Source organism: Rhinatrema bivittatum, chromosome 3 (assembly GCF_901001135.1).
Source record: "Rhinatrema bivittatum chromosome 3, aRhiBiv1.1, whole genome shotgun sequence".
Lineage (NCBI taxonomy): Eukaryota > Metazoa > Chordata > Amphibia > Gymnophiona > Rhinatrematidae > Rhinatrema > Rhinatrema bivittatum.
In genome coordinates, this window is record NC_042617.1 from 414,971,031 (window position 1) to 414,976,131 (window position 5,101).

The following is a 5,101-nucleotide window of genomic DNA, read 5'->3' on the forward strand; positions in this document are numbered from 1 at the left end:
AGCTGTTGTTAGATTTCACTGCACTGCAACAGGATGGCTCTGGTGGTAGACAGTGTTCCTTTCAGATAATTGGCAAGGGTACGCTGTTTTTTTAGGTTGTGGTATGGGAAAGGAATGGCTACTATGTAGTAATTGGATTGAATTCTATTCTTTCCTATTATGGAGACATTAAAAAAAAGACTGATGCTAAGAATTAATATCTGATGTCATGCATTTGACTGGCAATAAGAAGGGATTTATACCCAAGCTGCATTGTTTATACTGTGTTGATCATAAATAAGGGTATGATAAGACTATCTGTGTTCGATTGCTGCTGCTACTTGTTGTTTTGATACTTGCAAATATATAAGCCACCTCACCAAATGAAAACATAAAACTTATATGCTGCAATCACTCAATCACGTACAAAAGCTCTCCGACCATGAAAAGGTGAAATTTAAATTGTAATATGGCACTGCTCAGAATTCAACTCATTGGTCTATTTGTGGCTCATATGGCCGCTGTAAACCTTGTAAGAGTTATTAACTCAATCATGGCAGTCCACCACCACCCATAGTGCTTAGCGAAGTGCTTCTTTTTTTTTATGCAATTAAAAACGTATAAGAGGTGAGAAAAGGCTTTAAATCAGAAGCATGGCAGACAGATGTGCTGGTTAAGTGTCCCGACACTGGCTGCATTTTGAAGAAAGATCTTCATCAGGGGATAAGATTGTAAGCCATCTGGCCACACAATGCACACCACTTCAAAAGCTGACAAGCACCATTCTTGACTATTCTTTAAAACATGGCCAGTGTCGGGACACTTAACGAGCACATCTATCTGCCATGCTTCTGATTTACAGCTGTTCCTCGGCTCTTACAAGATAAGATTTTAATTGCATAAAAATAAAATAAGAAGCACTTCATTAAGCGCTAGGGGTTAATAGCGCCATGATTGAGTTAGTAACCCTCACAAGGTTTACAGCAGCCATGTGAGCATGAATAAACCAATGAGTTGAATTTTGAGTGGTACAACATTATAATTTAAATGTAATCTTTACATAGTTAGGGAGCTTTCGTACATGATTAAGTAATGATAGTTCAGAGTAGTTAAATCACAAGCAGATTGTGATAAATTGCAGGAAGACCTTGTGAGACTGGAAAATTGGGCATCCAAATGGCAGATGAAATTTAATGTGGATAAGTGCAAGGTGATGCAGTTAGGGAAAAATAACCCGTGCTATAATTACACAATGTTGGGTTCCATATTAGGTGCTACAACCCAAGAAAGAGATCTAGGTGTCATAGTGGATAACACACTGAAATCGTCGGTGCAGTGTGCTGCGGCAGTCAAAAAAGCAAACAGAATCTTGGGAATTATTAGAAAAGGAATGGTGAATAAAATGGAAAATGTCATAATGCCTCTGTATCGCTCCATGGTGAGATCGCACCTTGAATACTGTGTACAATTCTGGTCGCCGCATCTCAAAAAAGATATAATTGCGATGGAGAAGGTACAGAGAAGGGCTACCAAAATGATAAGGGGAATGGAACAACTCCCCTATGAAGAAAGACTAAAAAGGTTAGGACTTTTCAGCTTGGAGAAGAGACGACTGAGGGGGGATATGATAGAGGTGTTTAAAATCATGAGAGGTCTAGATCGGGTAGATGTGAATCGGTTATTTACTCTTTCGGATAGTAGAAAGACTAGGGGGCACTCCATGAAGTTAGCATGGGGCACATTTAAAACTAATCGGAGAAAGTTCTTTTTTACTCAACGCACAATTAAACTCTGGAATTTGTTGCCAGCGAATGTGGTTAGTGCAGTTAGTATAGCTGTGTTTAAAAAAGGATTGGATAAGTTCTTGGAGGAGAAGTCCATTACCTGCTATTAGGTTCACTTAGAGAATAGCCACTGCCATTAGCAATGGTTACATGGAATGGACTTAGTTTTTGGGTACTTGCCAGGTTCTTATGGCCTGGATTGGCCACTGTTGGAAACAGGATGCTGGGCTTGATGGACCCTTGGTCTGACCCAGTATGGCATTTTCTTATGTTCTTATGTTCTTATAGTTGCACCACCTTCTGAAAATGTAGTTTGTTTGTTTTTTCTTATAACTCTAAAACAATGTTCCCCACAGGGAATAAACTTAAGCTTCTGAAGAGATTGAGGTCCTCCTAGTTGACTGGTATTTGGCATCTAGAGTGTTGAACCCAAGATAAGGGAAAGGGCTTAAATTAGGGAAAGCATCCAGAGACATGACTTCAAGAATGCTTTTCAATATAGATTTGTAGAGTGGAGGGATATGTTGACAGTAGAGAGTTGTGTGGAGAGTATGCATGGGGCATATGGGTGTGGTGGGAAGTTATATGGGGAAGTTTTGTATATGACTACATGGGTATTTGTGGGTGTGAGGTATGGGTATATTATGTGTGGGAGTGTGCGTGTGGGTGTTTGTTAAGGGTATATGGTGTGGAGGGGTAAGTATGTAGGTGGCGATGAGGGAGAATAGGTGAGGGCATGTGAGTGTAGAGGTATGGAGTTGCATATGTGTGAGGCTTTAAGAACGGATGAGTAGGGAGTTCTATGTGCGAGTTGCGTGGAGATGTTTGTGTGGGGGTGAAGGAGTGTGATGGGGAAGGTTGTGTGATGTATGTGGGAGGGGCTGTGTATGCGTGTCTGGAGTTTGTGTGGCATAGTATTTGTATATGGGAAGTGAGCATGTGAGTTTGGAAGATGTGGGAATAAGTCAGTGTGTGGAGGGTATGTGGTGAATAGTTGCAGAGTTTATGTGGGGTGTGTTGGGAATGTGAGTGAGAGGTGTAGGTGATTGCAGAGGGTATACCTGGATGTATATTTATGATATATGTGAGGTATAGGTGAGGTAAGTGGGACAGGAGCTTTGTGTGTGGGAAGGTATATAGATCAGAATGTGTGGTACGGGCAATTGTGTGTATGGTTGAGGTGTGGGGGATTGAGAGTAGTTAATGTGTGGGAGGTGAAGTAGTTAATGTGTGAAGATGAAGTTTACGAAGGTGTGGGGATGAAGTTTACGAAGGTGTGGGGAGCATCTGTATGGGCTGTTTAAACATGGAATTTGTGTGGTTGTGGGGTATTTTAGGGATTGAAACTGCTATGTGAGTATACAGGGGTATGTGGTGAGTATACGACTGTTTCTTTGAGGATATGTGGGGGTTTGTGTTTGGGAGTTATGTGGAGTGTGGGTGTGTGCAGATAGGGTGTGCATGAGCAAGTCGGGGTCTGTATCTGTGTGGTGGGATGGCAGGTGAGTGGGAAAGTGTGGCTGTGTGTATTTTGGTGGGTTGAACTGTGTGTAGATATTTGTGGATTGAGAGTGGGGATGTTGGGTGTGTGTAGGTATATGGAAATGTGAGGAGTTGGAGAAGGCAGGTGGGTGGTGGTATGTAGGGATGTGTGCGTATATGGGGGGATGAGGATGTTTATGTGGATGGTAAATAACTGGTTAAACTGACTGTGTGTGGGGGGTTATAGGAGTGTTTGAGGGATGTTTGTGTATGGTGGGAATGTAGGAGTATTAGGGTTAGTCTTGCTTATTCTAATATTCTTTCATCCTGATTTTATTCTTAACTAGTGTGTTTTTATTTTGTAGTTATGATTGTGAAGAGCAGGAAATTGAAACAGTCCGATACTTCATAATTGGTAAAGGATCTTTGTTTACCAATTTATGAAGTATCGGACTGTTTCAGTTTCCTGCTCTTCATTATTTGGTGTGTTTATAACAATTGGAGAGCAGTTTTCCTCCTCTTCTGTGTTGTAGTTATGATTGTGTTCATAAGAGTTGTTTTTTTTATTTAACATAATGTGCTTGAATTTGATAGTGTTCATTTGTCTATATTTGAGCACTGTAAAAACTATTTGCCTACACTGTTTCATAAGAACATAAGAACATAAGAAATTGCCATATTGGTCCATCAAGCCCAGCATTCTGTTTCAAACAGTGGCTAATCCAGGCTACAAGTACCTGGCAAGTACCCAAAAACTAAGCAGATCCCATGCTACTGATAGTAATAGCAGTGGCTATTTCCTAAGTCAACTTGATTAATAACGGATAATGGACTTCTCCAAGAACTTATCCAAACCTTTTTTAAACCCTGCTACACTAACTGCACTAACCATATCCTCTGGCAACAAATTCCAGAGCTTAATTGTGTGCTGAGTGAAAAAGAATTTTCTCCAATTAATTTTAAATGTGCTATTTGCTAACTTCATGGAGTGCCCCCTAGACCTTCTTTTATCTGAAAGAGTAAATATACCAATTCACATTTACCCATTCTAGACCTCTCATGATTTTAAAGACCTCTATCCCCCCTCAGCTGTCTCTTCTCCAAGCTGAACAGCCCTGAGCTCTTTAGCCTTTCCTCATAGGGGAGATGTTCCTTCCCCTTTATCATTTTGGACGCCCTTCTCTATATCTTCTCCATCACAACTATATTTGAGATGCGGTGACCAGAAATGAACACTGTACTCAAGGTATGGTCTCACCATGGAGCAATTCAGAGGCATTATGACATTTTCCATTTTATTTACCATTCCCTTCCTAATAATTCCTAACATTCTGTTTCCTTTTTTAAATGCTGCAGCACATTGAGCTGACGATTTCAATGTATTATCCACTATGATGCCTAGATCTCTTTCTTGGGTGGTAGCTCCTAATATGGAACCTGACATTGTGTAACTATAGCATGGGTTATTTGTCCCTATATGCATCACCTTGCACTTATCCACATTAAATTTCATCTGCCATTTGGATGCCCAATTTTCCAGTCTCAGAAGGTCAGCCTGCAATTTATCACAATCCGCTTGTGATTTAACTACTCTGAATGATTTGTATCATCTGTAAATTTGACTACCTCACTTGTATTCCTTTCCAGATCATTTATAAATATATTGAAAGCACCGGTCCAAGTATATATCCCTGAGGCACGCCACTGTTTACCCTTTTCCACTGAGAAAATAGACCATTTAATCCTACTCTCTGTTTCCTGTCTTTCAATCAGTTTGTAATCCACGAAAGGACACTGACTCTTATCCCATGACTTTTTAGTTTCCTTAGAAGCCTCTCATAAGGAACTTTGTCAAA